The following is a 15,712-nucleotide window of genomic DNA, read 5'->3' as shown; positions in this document are numbered from 1 at the left end:
CCAGCACCCATGGTGTGCAGCATTAAAATAAAAGAGGATATCTCTAATATGTCAAGATTATCTAGATATTTGTATTTGGTGGGTAAGAACTATTAGTCAAGTTCTTTGGTTGTCCCTCACCTCTTTTTACACAAGGCTGAGTGGAAACTACAAAAAGGCACAACCCAGACAAAGATCAGCAAACTCCCACAGATGTGCTCAAAACTCTTCCACTGAAAATGTTCACTGAAATTCACCAGGACTTACAAAATAAGAAGGTACTGAATTATGGTTGGATTATATTTGCACCTGTGTTTAAAATACCAGGAGAGTGAGGTTATCCTGCAAATTGCAAAATAGACTTTTGTACATTTGTTACACAAGATTTTACATGCCAGATTTATGCAAACACCAACAAAGAAATTACTTCTCTGTATGAAATGTCATCTTGTACAAAGTGGCATTTGTTAGTATTATCATAAAGTCGGCACAATTAAAGGCTCACAAGGATGACGATAAGCATACTTCCCAAAGCTGTTTTTTTTTTGTTTGTTTGTTTGTTTGTTGATTCAACAGACAAGAGCTCAGTAATATCTCTCTCAGCATATTCTCAAAAACAAAATACTGGTCTGTCATATAACTGCTAAGCCTCACATCTGAAATTCTTCACTGGTGACTCAATATCCCCTTGGACGTGCGGCTGTTGAATGGTTTCTTTAAATGTAAAGGTTCATCATTGTTCCACCCGATGTGTATGTCTTTAAGGGGCCGGAGCAAGGGCCAGAGCAAAATAACGAGACCCACCTTTACAGCTGTGAAACATAGCAGGTGCTGCTGAGTTGTACTGATTAAGCTGTGTGAGCAATTGGGTGTAGTATATAAGGAGCAGCACCTAGCTCTCCCATTACCCTGGGGGATGGGTTGGTGGTTGGGTCTGGTTTGTTGATGTATTTAGTGTAAATGGAGTTTTTCTTATTAAAACCTTCTTTAAGTACTTTTTGAGTCCCTTTTTAATGCATGGTCTCCCCAGCAAGCTCTCTGCAGCGTTACTATACTGCAAATAGCCAACAATGGCAACATAGGTGTTGGGCTTTTAATATCACCATGTCTTGGGTGATAATGGCGCATAGAGGTTCAGTTCATCAGTCACTCTGTAGCCTCCATAAAATTGCATTACGAGTGTATGCAGGCTGTCAGGAAGTTTGTGACCTGGCAAGGTTTGTATGGAGCTACTGACAGTAAAAAACAAGACAACCCACCTTGATAGACATTGCCTAGAGCTTCAGTCAGAGGTGCCAGATTGAGGGGACCCAGCGTGTGGCGTGTGTGACATTGTGTTGTCTGGAGAAGGCTGAGCACTCTGGAGGAGCCAGCTGCACATGCAACGCTCACCACGCCTGATGTTGCATATGTGTGCCCCTTTCCAACAAAGACTGAGGGGGTTGGAGACACATCAGCTCACTAGAGTTGGCATGCCTGGCCACAGCAACTGTAATTTTTAGGTAAAGATAAAGGACCCCTGGATGGTTACGTCCAGTCAAAGGCAACTATGAGGTGCAACACTCATTTCACTTCAAGCTGAGGGAGCCAGCCATTTGTCCATAGAAAGCTTTCTGAGTCATGTGGCCAGAATGATGAAACTGCTTCTGGTGCAACGGGACACTACAGCGACTGCCAGAACACATGGCAACGGCCTTTGCTGAACCAGGCATATGTCTTAAATGCATCTAGTAAGCCTCAGGCAACATTGTTGGTGTCACTAAGTGAAGAAGACCACAAAATTAACAATACTGATAGAATTGCTTGTCTGCGTGTGGGTTTTTTTCTTTTGAAAGCTATACAGTAACAAGCAGAGCAACATACTGAACATGCTACATTTGCGCACAGCTCTCAGATTCAAGGACAACCTTCCACAAAAAATGCAACATGGTTTGATTTGTTTTGTTTTTAATGTAAGTCGTTGTCCTGAAATGATAGTGAATGGGCTTGCTCATTTCTTGTTTGATCTGCTTTTAAGGGTCAGTTGTTTGACCATTAGCATATAATCACATAGCCACGGAGTGCTGACAATCTACCAGAGACAGAATAGGCCTAACCGACTTATGTGCTCTGTTGTGTTTAGAGGCCCTTGGAAACAATTAGCCTCCTTTTATTTCCTGCACATGCATAGCATTATGCTTTAGCCTTTAGGTGGTAACCTTGACTACACAGATTGACATTTTCAGAATAATTCCCTAAGCAGTGGGAAATGTATGGATGATAAACAGAGGACTTTCATGGTGGCATCCAATCAATGCTCATTTTGTTCCTTGTCTCCTAATAGCTGTGCATCCAGAACAATGTGCATTACGTTTTCATGAGAATTTACTGATATAACTTCATGCTCAGCTGCTGCAATCTGCTTTAGCATTAAAGGTAGTATTTTCTTTAATATCCAGAGCAGAAGCAATGGACTGAGCAACAGATTTGGGTTCCCTATGCGTTGGTAACTACTTCGGCATACAAGTTCATAAGCATACTTAGTGTCATCTGAAGACACATCAGAGGCCTAATTTGGCAGAAAATGTAATCACTCCACTTCAGCGGGGGGAGCTGAAAGGTACACTCCTGATTAGTTGTTTGAGATGTCTGTTGGTTGCCTATGGTGCAGAATACACATATTTGATGTACAAATACTTCACTTTTCCCTGGCCTTTACTAATTGGCTAATGAATTAGACACTTGGCCTCTTTAAGAGTTCCAGCCAGTGAGTTTTAGATTTGATGTCACTTAATCTGAGAGGGGACGTGGGTGGCACTGTGGGTTAGACCACAGAGCCTAGGACTTGCCGATCAGAAGGTTGGCGGTTCAAATCCCCATGACGGGGTGAGCTAGATGACTCCTGGGGTTCCCTTCCAACCCTGCAATTCTGTGACCTCGGAAGTTGTTGGAGGTCTCCACCACTGGAGGCTTTTAAGCAGCGGTTGGGGGACCATCTGCCTGGCGTTCTTTAGCTGTGATTCTTACATTGTGAGGGGGCTGGGCTAGATGACCCTCGGGTGGCCCTCCCAACTCTATACAGTGCTACACTTCTGCAGCAGGAGATCCACAGCCACTTCACACAATGCCCACTCCCAATTTTCATTGTAGAGACATGTGGCTTCACTGTCTAGGTAGGTACCCCCCTACCTGCCACTCTTCCCTCATCCCACTTAAGCCGAGGGAATTCCTGCCCAGAGAAGCTCCCAGGTGAGGCAAGGGTTAAGATCTACCTCTGGTAAATGGCTTTGTATCCTCCCTCTTTCCCTTTTCTCTTCTTCTTCTATGCTAGTTCCTTCTCTTGTGTTTTGTTTAATCTGTTTTTATTGTATACTAAAATAAAAGCTGCAAAGTTTCCTTTTTTATAATATTCCCCCCTCCAAACTAAAACGTTAATCTAGATAAAAACACTGATCCAGAGGAAAATAAGGGGGTGGAGAAAGGACGAAAAAAGAAAAAGAGGTAGAGATAGAGAGATTTTTAAAAAGTTGGCTTCTTTAGCCTTGTGCAGCCTCCCGCGGCTGGAGAGGCGTGCTAGGCAAAAGAGGAAGCCCGGGCAGCGAGCGGGATGGATCGTGCTCGCTGCCCGGGCTTCCTCTTTAGCCTTGCACAGCCTCCCACGACTGGAGAGATTGTGCAAGGCTTTTCCCCAGGAGGGAGAAGGGACTGACTGGCCACGTCAGTCCCTTCTCCCTCCTGGGGAAAAGCCCGCAAGAGCCACGCGAAGCTTGTGTGTGGCTCTTGGGGGCTTTTCCTGCTTGCCTCCCCCCCTGCATTCACTCCATAGGATGCACAGAGTTTTCCCCTTAGTTTTTAAGACGGAAAAACTGCGTCCTATGGTGTGAAAAATACGGTATACTATAGCAATTATACGGCATGTTCATTGCTTGTTTTTCATCAACTTTATCTAATTTATTAGATATCATATGCATAAGCCATATGTTGGGGGGAATCATGCATTATTATTATTTTTTTAAAAGTACAGCACAACTCTAAGCACATTTACTTGGCAGTACATTTTACCACAGCTAAAAAACCATAATACATGTTTTAAAAATACTATATTCACTTGTATATGCCTTTTATGCACTTTTTTTGGGCGCGGGGGGGGGGGTATTTATTGCAAAGTAACTTTTGGTTGAAAAGGTCCATTGCAAAACTAGGCAAAATTAAGTAGGTTTGCCAATTTTTAAAAATCTTTTTAGTTAAAACCACACACTAAAAGACACAGGAGTGTATCCAACATTGCACAAGCAGATTTCCACTCATTTGATTGGACCTCTCCTTCCCCTTAGCACATGAATGTCCCACAATCTGCTCAGGAGGGTTTCCTAACCCTGTTGGAAAAAAATTTGAGGCTATTTGCACAGGGGACTGGCAGGTGGCAGGCGAGGAAGAGGGGGAGCTCCATTGGGGGTCTGTTATACAAATGAAAGCACAGCATTCCTTTGGCAATCACATGACTACTTTCAGCCATTAGGAAACCTGCCTTCACCTTTATTATTCTCCTGCCTCAACATTTGCTTTCCTAATATTTGTTGCTGCCACACATGTTCTGCGTGCTCCTTTGCTGATGCAGCAGCATGTAGATGTGCTCTCATACTTGCTAAGCAACAAAAACAGGAAAACAGGAAAACAACAACAGTGTTCAACAAACCCACCTGAATCATATAATGTGCCCCACCCATGGGAGGTGTGGAGGTTGACCACACAAGAATGGGTCTCTTCAGTGGTTGCTCCTTGTCTGTGAAGTGCTCTCTCAAGGGAGATGTTCTTGGTGCCATTGTCAATCTTTAAGGGCCAGGCTAAGACCTTTTAGTCTACTCGGGCTTTGGTAATGAAGTTGCCTCCTACTGTGGTGATCATCTTTAAGGGGATGGTAGACAAAAAGTAGATAAATAGGTACCACTCCAGCGGGAAAGTAAATGGTGTTTCCGTGCACTGCTCTGATTTCGGTGTTCCAATGCACCGGAAGCGGCTTAGTCATGCTGGCCACATGACCTGGAAAAACTGCAGACAAACGCTGGCTCCCTCGGCCTGTAAAGCGAGATGAGCGCCGCAACCCCAGAGTTGTCTGTGACTGGACTTAACTGTCAGGGGTCCTTTACCCTTTTTTGACATTTCCCAGTTAGAAATGTCACAGGATGAGCATTTTGTGTATTTGGAAATGTTCATTAAAAAAAAAAAACTGGTTTAAAACTGTTTTTGTTTGTTCTGTTCTTATCTTGTCAATTCACTTTTAAAAACTTTTATTTTCTAATAAATTATGACAGTGACAATGACAGTAATAGCTATACCATGCTGAGTGTGCGCCCCCCCCCCTTTATACATCATCAATATACATTGTTCTTGCTATAGGAGTTTCCCCCCTATAGGAATACATACATTTTATGAGAGAGATGCCCAGGTGTTTTCACCAAAATCTCGCCACCCCAATTTACTAAGATTATGAAAAGGGACATGATTAATTCAGCAATCAGGGAAATAATCTTCAGAAAACTGATCATTATACTAAATTACATCCAATTTACGTATTCGCTAGAATATGCTCATTTTGCAGCAAAATAATAATACGTCTCAGTGTTGTTTACCTATTTTGTAATAGGATGTTACAGAAGAACTGTAGGAAGATTCTCTTTTAGCAACTTTTGCGTGGAAGTTCTGGAGGTTTAGATGCAATGCTATGCTAAAGAAAGCAGCTGAACCATTTTTTTAAAAGAAACTGTTATAATCAACTAATGAGAGCTACTGAACTTGTCCACCTAGTGGTTTAGGCAATACTCTCCTCTAACTTCTTCAGGGTGGAAGTAAGATGACATCTTCCTGTTCCAGCTACTGAATGTGCCTGTTGCACCCCTAGACAATCCACAATGGATATATGATAAATTCAACTAGCACAATCAATTTCCTCTCAAAATCTGAAAACTGAGGCTGCTAGCCAACTCCCCTTCATGCTAGGCTGTAGTCACTCCTCCACCCAGCCCATCCACCTGTGGAGTCTAGTACAGAACATTATTTCACCTGCAGGTGTGATCCTCTCTCTACCCCTTCAAGGCAGTCAGCAAGAAGCCCTGAGCCGACTCCATTGCTAGCACTTGATGAGACCAGAAGCGGTGCTGCACTAGACCTAGGCTGGGTCAGAAATTTTCCTGCTCCTCCCTTCCTCCTCACCCTGCATGAGTGTGAGGGCTGCAAATTCTCTCTTAAGCCTTTCATTTTGCTGGCTAGGGTTTGGATCGAAGTGCCACCATGCCATTCAATGAGCAATGAGTTTTATTTGAATGTTATACCTATGCCTAGGTGACCAGGGGGTGGGACAGGGTAGCCTAGTGAGACATGGGGCTCAAGAAGCTGGTGGCTGTCCAGCTTCAGGCATGCTTGGAAGAAACTCATTAAATGGATCCATTCCAGTTTGCCTTCAGGTCTGGCCACAGCACTAAAACTGCCTTAGTCACCCTAGTGGATTATATTTTATCAGGAAAAAGAGAAGGGGTGTCTGTCCCTGCTTGTCCTCCTTGCTTTCTCAGTGGCTTTTAGTACTCTTGACCATGGTATCCTTCTGGAGCATCTTCAAGGAGGTGGAGGTCGGGGGCATTGTGTTCCAGTGGTTCCAGTCCTATTTCCAAGGTCATTTCCTGAAAATAGCTATGGGGCACCACTTTGGTATCTAGACTGGATTACTGCAATGTGCTTTACGTGGCATATCAAGGGCCTTTCTCCCACTGTCATTATGACAGGCATTTTGCAAGTAAAGAGATTATTGCAGATGGCAGGATGTGACAATGAAGCTAACATAAGAATATGGAATCAGGAGTGTCCAAACTTGGTTACTATATATATAGCTGTCACGGTCTGGTTTACAGGAGGTCAAAGTCCTGGCGGAGGACGTCAGGACCGGGGGCAAGACAGCGGGGTGGGAGCAGGAACAAGAGTCTGGAAGCCAGGAGTCAGGAAGCCAAGGGTCCGAGGGTCAGAAAACCAGGAGTCAAGAAGCCAAGGGTCTAAGGATCAGGAAGCAAGGAGTCAAGAAGAAAAGGGTCTGAGAATGAGTAAGCAAGGAGTCAAGAAGCCAAACGCAGCAAGGTAGGAAACGTGTTGTGGTGGCAAAGAGCCAAAGGGAAATGCTGACCTTACATCCCTTCCCGGCTCCTGCCACCAGGTGCTGTGCGTTACCAATCGGCCTCACCTGTACAGCCTCACCTTGCCTCTTCAGAATAACTTAGGAAAGCCCCAGTCCTGCGAAGCCCTACCGGTCACAGGGCCTGGCTCCTGCATGCATTCCTGACAATAGCCCACTGATCGCAGGAGACCAAACTTCAGAAATGCCAGAAGAATTTGTCAACAGAACATTTTGTCACTGAGCTTAGTGCAAAAAAGAGAAACAAGGGCTCATTTGTTGTGATAAGAGCGATGCAGTTGCCTTGCATGATGGGTGGGTGGGCGGGTCCACATTTCCCGCTAGGGCACTGATTAGGCATGCCATTATGGATGGATTGCAGCAAACTGCAAACCCACATTATAATGATAATAATAATAATTTATTATTTATACCCCTCCCATCTGGCTGAGTTTCCCCAGCCACTCTGGGCGGCTTCCAATCAAGTGTTAAAAACAATAGCCACAAATTGGTATCAGCACTGTAGCATACATTCCTTCCCTCAGTGAAAATGCCACATGTAATGAGAAGCACTGTGAGCTAGTTATGCCCACCCTCTTTAATATTAAGAGGGGTGGGGGAAAGAGGATCAAATTTGACAAGAGGGGCGAGATGTTCCTTCTGAACAAGCCATGCTCTAAACGGCATGACAGCTGGCACTCTGTAAAGGTTACAGGTTGTCAGCATTACAGTATTTCATGTCTAATTTGGTGTTACATGAATTCATGCCTTTCTTGTTAGTCACAATGTATAACCAGGCCCACACTTCTAGTGGTGGTTACTCAGTCTGCTGGAAATGGTGAATCACCAGAGTGTCAAAAATAACCTTGTCAAGCCCCAAGAAGCAAGCCTCACAATTAGAAATTCAGAAGAGCAGCACACTTATGCTTACAGATATCAGGCACTGAGATTTGACGGTGTTATCCTTTTCACAATGACTAGTCTTATGTCTGCGTGCTTTCCATAGCGTAACCGGAACCCTCACGTACAGCCAGGAGTGAGATGCAACTGCCATAATAAAAGCCTCGTTGTCGTCTTTTGTGTGCTAAATCGGGTTGGGGAAGAGATTTAGCTCCGGCTGACTGAAAGGAAAGCAGGTGGGCCTAAAGCAGAAGATGTCATGAATGATTAGCACAGTGACATGAGGGTGAGTGAGTAGTCTAGGAGCAACATTCACAGGGGAAAACTAGAAATGGCAAATAAATTTCATTTGGAAAAAGCAATACCCAGACTGGATGTGTTCAAAGCTGAATGGCAATAATTACTGTATTTTAAGAACGCAAGTTACAGAATAGTGACCCATTTTAAATAAAGGGATTTATATAGTAAAGGTAAAGGTACCCCTGCCCGAATGGGCCAGTCTTGACAGACTGTGGGGTTTGTGCGCCCATCTCACATTTATTGGCCGGGGGCCAGCGCTGTCTGGGGACACTTCCGGGTCACGTGGCCAGCGTGACATCGCTGCTCTGGCGAGCCAGAGCCGCACACGGAACGCCGTTTACCTTCCCGCTGGTAAGCGGTACCTATTTATCTACTTGCACCCAGGGGTGCTTTCGAACTGCTAGGTGGGCAGGCGCTGGGACCGAACAACGGGAGCGCACCCCGCCGCGGGGATTCGAACCGCCGACCTTTCGATCGGCAAGCCCTAGGCGTTGAGGCTTTAGCCCACAGCGCCACCCGCGTCCCTATATAAAGGGATTTATATAGGTTATACTAAATGTCCAAAATACGGTGGACATTGATTTGCTGAAGTGAATTTCAGCAACCCCATCTCCATTTTGTCAACGTATGAAAACAGATATATGTCAGGACCCAGATAAATGCAACTGAAAAGCCTTCTTCTTTTGAGCTAGTTTGGAGGCTTCAGGGCCCCACGGGTGGCAAATGAAGGCAAATTTAGTGCCGTTACTAGAAGCACATCCAAGCACACCAAGGCATTATTTGTGATGCCACTGCAGTTTAACACCTTCCAGTGAGTTGATTTAGAGACAGCTCCTGCGACAGTTGAGTCAAATTCTGGAGACAGTCGTGCAAGGTTTCTAAAAATTCAGAGATCATGATGGAGTAATAAGCCAAGAGGGTGGTTTATGGACAGAAGAAATGGGAAAATAAAGACTGCAATTCAATCTCTTGTTCAGTGACAAAGACAAAATAGAATCAGGTTTGATCCATGACAGGGAATAGAAATTACTGTGATCTATGGAATGAAAGATATTACACTGCAGGTATGATTAATATCTAAAAGGAATTTCATCATTCTGCAATAACACTTTCCTGGAACAGACCTCAGGGTCTATTTCTTTGGGCAGTAGCAGAACATTACATAGGCCAACTGGCAAAGTGGTCAATAGGTACCCAACATCACTTCAGCAATACATGTCCTGCTAAAACTGTTCATCTATTCTTCATAATATCCTCCTGAACAGCAGCATTCCAAAGAAAGAATGCATGCTCTCTTAAGGTTTACATTATTCCTAGGTTGTCAGAAGTCATCAGTGTCCTGTGAAACATGATATAACAATACTGGTGATCAGGTGTGTGGCCTCCTTTGCCTGATTGCATTACAGCAGCCCAATTCTTGATGTCCAATGTAGGCTCAGAAGCAATTTCGCCAAGTTCCTGTGTTCACTTCCCTGAGTGTTAAAACTGCATCAATAATGAACAAATCCAGTGAAGTACAAATACGTAATAAAATCTTGTGTGTATCAGTTTCTGAATAAATTTGGTTCTACATTTTTGAATGGAATAGAACAGCATATTATTAACATGGCATTCATCCCCCTTGTGTTTGCCAGACAGCACAAGAGCAACTTATTCTACCTGACCACACTGAATATGAATTTATATCAATTAGTATATAGATTGATAATGAGCCAGTAAGAAAAAGTAACTTTCCTTGAGAAAGACAAAAAACAAGCTGAGATAGAACCCTAAGAAACAGCAACTTCAATTAACAAAACGGTCTTTGGGTATATCATTAACATTTTGCTTATACTAAAACACCACTTAAAAACAGTTTATCCCCTGTTCCTGGCATGACTTTTGCCTTTCAGTCATATTTCGTTATACTCCCTGGAAACCATCCTGAGCCACATGGATACAGTACAGGCACAATAGATTGAATAATAGCATTAGAATGCAGCAGTATTGTCCTCTCTGTGGCCGACAAAAAGGAATCCGCTTGCATGTGCAGAACCGCATTGCTAGAGCACAGTCTTTATGTCCAGTTTGTGCTCTAGGTGCTGGGGATAAAGAACAGGGGAGTCCTGTTGCCTTTCTGTTCTACTTCTGCTATGGGAAGCCTGTCATCCTGTTGAACTCCAACTCCCATCAGCCCCAGCCAGCATGGCTCATAGTCAGGAATGGTGGGAGCTGTAGTCCATCAGCAGCTGGAAGGCTACAGGTTCACCTTCCCTGTCCTACTTGAAGGTGACCCAGATGCATCTGGTTGGCCAACCCTGGAGGTAGGCTGGACTGTTAGACAGACGTTGCTCAGCCCCAGTAAAGCTCTTCTAATGCTATGTTCTTGGTTGGTTACAGAGCTTGGTTACTGAGACTGTTAAGTGGTCTTTCATGGAACACATCCTCATTTAAAAGAGCTAGACCCACATGTGCACTGATATCCAGCAATGAAGGAAATGACTTTGTGTAAATTGTACTTCCATCTTTGACTCATTACTCTAAATCTGACTTTTCTCTGAAACTTCTTCTCATTCTTGTTGTCACTTCCCTCCTTTGTCAAATAGTTTTCCTGTCCTGGAATATAACAGCCCACAATAAGCTGGAGAAAACCATTAGCATATAACCACTGTGAAATCATTATGATGAGCTGATAAGAGAAATAAGCTCTGCAATGCACACTTAAAGACACTGTGTCTCTTTTGAGCTCCAGAAATATGGAAAAATGCAGATAAGGATTATACTTTGGATACCTACGTGCACCGGGAAGAAACTTTTTCACATCAAGAATGACTCCCCACTGTGACTATGCACTGTAGGATTAATCTCCATCACAAAACTTTATGTGGGTTTGTGGATTTAAGTTAGAGTCTTAATCACTTTCAATGTATTTGATTAGTCTTGGCAGGTAACCAAAGCACACTTGACTAAACAATCATAGATGACTGTCTTAATTATGGGTATGGATGGTAAACAATATGCCCTTTCCCTTCTGAAAGGGCATAGATATGCACTTTTCTTGCTTTAAAGCTTTTACAGATAGTAACATTTAAAGAAAGGCAGTCTAGTTGTCATCTTTACTCACAAGGTGCAACTTTACTATTCGCAGCTTTTGCACCATCAACTTTAGCAATGTACAGTCATGACAAAAATAAAATGCACCCTCTTTGAATTCTGTGGTTTTACATATCAGGACATAATAGGAATCATTTGTTCCTTGGCAGGCCTTAAAATTAGGTAAATGAACAACACCACATGACATATTATACCGTGTCATGATTTATTTAACAGAAATAAAGCCAGGATGGAGAAGTCATATGTGAAAAACTAACTACACCCTTAGTTGTTCCATAGAAATTAAGAGGTTAAGTAACAGCCAGGGGCTGCTAATCAAATGCCTTTGCTTAACTGATAATCAGCAAGTGTGCCCACCTCTATAAAAGCCGAAGTTTTAGCAGTTTGCTGGTCTGGAGAATTCAGGTGTGTTTTAACACAATGCCAAGGAGGAAAGACAACAATGCTTTTAGAGAAGCAAGTGCTGCTGCCCATGAAACTGTGAAGGTTCTAAGGATTCCAATCAATTCTAAGTCCATCATTCTACAGTGAGAAAGATGATTTAAAAATGGAAAACATTCAAGTCAGTTGCCAATCTTCTCAGGAGTGGATGTCCCAGAAAATTCACCCCAAGGTCAGACCGTGCAACGCTCAGAGAAACTGCAACAAAACCCCAAGAGTTACACCTCAGGCTCTACAGGCCTCAGTTAGCATGTTAAATGTTAAAGTTCATGATTAGAAAAAAGACTGGACAAATATGGTTTGTTTGGAAGGGATTGCAGGAGAAAGCCTTGTCTCTCTAAAAAGAACATGGCAGTATGGCTTTGGTTTGCAAAGTTGCACCTGAACAAAGCACAAGACTTCTGGAACAGTGTCCTTTGGACAGATGAAACCAAAGTGGAAATGTATGGCTATAATGCACAGCGCCATGTTTAGCAAAAACCAAACACAGCATATCAGCACAAGCACCTCATACCAACTGTCAAGTACAGTGGTGGAAGGGCTTGTTTTGCAGCCACAGGACCTGGGAACCTGGTGGTCATTGATTCAACCACGAACTCCTCTGTATACCAAAGTATTCTACAGTCAAATGTGTGGTCATCTGCCCAACAGCTGAAGCTTGACTAAAATTGGGTCATGCAACATTGGGTTATGCAAGAGAGCTGTGCATAAACAAATGCCAGCAAACCTCAATGAACTGAAGTAGCGTTATAAAGAAGAGTGGACCAAAATTCATCTACAACGACGTGAGAGATGGATAAAGTCCTACAGGAAACAATTGCTTCATGATATTGCTGCTAAAAGTGGTTATACAAGCTATTGGATCATAAGGTGTACTGGTACCTAGTTTTTCACTCATGGCTTTTCCATTTTGGCTTTATTTCTGCTAAATAAATCATGACACAGTGTAATATATCATGTGTTATTGTTCATCTGAGGTTGTATTTACCTTATTTTAAGACCTGCTAAGGAACAGATGATTGTTATTATGTCTTCAGATGTAAAAACCACAGAATTCAAAGACGGTGTGCTGTCTTTTCCCCATGACTCTACGCAGCAAAAGAAGTGGCCACAAGGAACGTATCCAGAGACTCCTTCAGGAAATGAGGAATGAGTGTGCATAGAGGGGAGCAGGCCCACCCCCATCAGGCCCGCCCCCAATGCTCCTGCCCCAAGACGAGGAAGATTCAGGGCTTTGTACGCACGTTGAATGAGGCACGCTAGCCAACAGGCATGCAAAGCAAGGGTAGAAACGACTGTCCTGAATTGTTTATGTTTTATGGCAACATGTAACACTTCAAATACACACACACACACACACACACACACACACACACACACACACTATATGGGACAAGGCAGTTGGAAATGTATTTGCTTTTTAATCAGCTAAATATATTGCCTGGTTATATCCCCATAAATTCAGTGCCTTTAAACTGCTGACATATTGACTTTTTAAATTGTCTTTTTCATTATCCAAAACGGAGAAGGTTGGCACTCTCGCAAACAATATGTTTTCGTTTCCTATGAATTAGGTGACATAAAGCCAATAAAACACAGAAAGTAGTCATGTATCATCATAGCTATATAGTACATTTCTAAAAATACATGTTTCTCAAATTTTCAAGCGGTCGATAAATTGTATCCAACGCCAAACGTCAGCCTGCTGCATGATGGGAATTGTGAACTCACCTCTGCTCACAGGCTGATAGCTTATAACTTACTTCAAATAGTTTTTCTTTTCTTTTTTTCAGGCAGGCAAATGAGAACATTTTGCATTCTGGGTATAACAAGCTTTACATAATTTGTTACAAGCAATAAAAACTAGAACTCAATAACAACATCAACTGCTGTTTAGGAATGAATACTTACAGCGGCAATCAAAAAGGGAACTGGCTAGAAACCTTATCAAAACAATATGGTTAACAGGCCCAAAAATGAATTCAAACACAAAGAAATCACATATGCCTCTGTCATATGATTAATAGTTAGTACACATGCAATTAGAACAGATCTGAATAGACCCACTAAGCTGAATACCACATTCTTTAACTTATATGCTAACTGCCATATACCAAACCCAATAGGAGGTACGATACCTGAAGCAGCATCTCCACCCCAGTCATTCAGCCCAGAAACTGAGATCAAGCACTGAGGACCTTCTGGTGGTTCCCTCATGACAAAAAGTAAGTTACAGGGAACCAGGCAGAGGGCCTTCTTGGTAGTGGCACCCGCCCTGTGGAATGCCCTCCCATCAGATGTCAAGAAGCTAAGTAACTATACAACATTTAGATGACATCTAAATGTTGTATAATTACTTAGCTCCTTGACATCTGATATAGGGACATTTTTTAATGTGTTGCATTTTATTATATTTTTATATATGTTGGAAGCCACCCAGAGTGGCTGGAGCAACCCTGTCAGATGGATGGGGTAATGATAATGATAATAATTGCCTTTGTGCTGATTAAGGCTGCACAATGGCGAGTGGGCTGTGTGTGGATCAATGGATGTACAGCTTGGTAAATTCTGTTACTTGTAACAGAAATGTGTCTCTTCAATTGAGAGAGTTAAAACACTCCCTCAATACTATGTCCTGGTGCAAGCATGAAAACTAAGGCCTAGATCCTGACCTGAACCCACGTGGTCAAATTCTGAACCTGGCCCAGTGTGCTTTCTCTAGTCCCAACCAGCCTTGCCTAACCTATTTTGGCTCTCCCGTTCCATTCACCATGACAACAACAACAATTCTTCACACAGGGAAACATAGGAAACTGCATCACACAGTATTGAGCCAAACCATTGGCCCATTTAGCTCAGCACTGTCTACACAGACCGGCAGCAGCTCTCAGGGATTTCAAGTAGGAAGTATTTCCAAGGCCTACCAGGAAATGCCAAATATTGAACTGGGGCCTTCTGAATGCAAAACATATGTACCAACCCTGCACCAGTTTCCTCACAATTCCCCCTGTGCTGTTTGCCAGCCTCCATGCAATGCAGGTAACACTGAGAACATTAAAGTGAAGAGGGCACTGGTGAAGACCAGCACATAATCTGCACTGGCTGGGTGTAGAAAGGACAACTTCCCCTTTGCTCCTGAGAGTGAGCAGCCCTTGGTCTGCTCTCTCTCCAAGCCCGTTCATTATGACTTCAGACCTGTGAGAAGAGACTTGAGTCTGAAGTCGGAACTTCACTGGAGTCAAGCCCAGGCATAGTGTTTGTAAAGCTCTGGTCAACATGGGAAGAACCTCTTGGGACTGAGACAAGAGGTGGAAGATCTAAGTAGCTTGCTGAAGGCCTCCTGGTGAGTTAATGGTAGAGGCAAGATTTAACTTGTACTATTTTCCTTGTATATTAACTGCACTATTTTATAAGCATTTGAAGTAATTATTTCTAAACCATCGATTATATACGATCCATTATATATGAACACTTAAGTTATTACTATGATGCATTTGTGAATCTCAGTAAATAATTCATTAATTCTGGGTGTAAATTTAAAGATGGACAGTGTTCTGAAGATAAGAGTGCCTGGCGTGCTCTGGTCCATGGGGTCACGAAGAGTCGGACACGACTAAACGACTAAACAACAACAACACCCGATCAAAATTTTCAGTAGTCCATTTTAAGGAAGTCAAATGTTCAGTAATTAGCAATTCCAATGTAAAGGAATGTTGTTGTTTTTAAATGCTAGATTCTGAATTATTTATTTTACATATGCCAGGATTTATGTTGATTCACTAGGTATCTGAACTGTGACTGTGATAAAAACTGACACAACTGAAAAGGAGGCTGTGATATATGTATTTGCAAAACTTATTCAGT

General features: G+C 42.8%; 1 protein-coding gene across 7 annotated transcripts in view; it reads right to left on the bottom strand.

The window, feature by feature from the left end:
• The window catches only part of EYS (eyes shut homolog), a 511,791-nt gene that overhangs the window by 379,753 nt on the left and 116,326 nt on the right, over positions 1-15,712 (bottom strand). The window lies entirely within an intron of this gene.

The sequence above is a fragment of the Podarcis vaucheri genome (assembly GCF_965113315.1).
Source record: "Podarcis vaucheri genome assembly, chromosome: 3".
In the NCBI taxonomy this organism is placed as follows: domain Eukaryota; kingdom Metazoa; phylum Chordata; class Lepidosauria; order Squamata; family Lacertidae; genus Podarcis; species Podarcis vaucheri.
The sequence above is the reverse complement of the archived record's forward strand: the minus strand, read 5'-3'. Positions and strand labels throughout refer to the sequence as shown.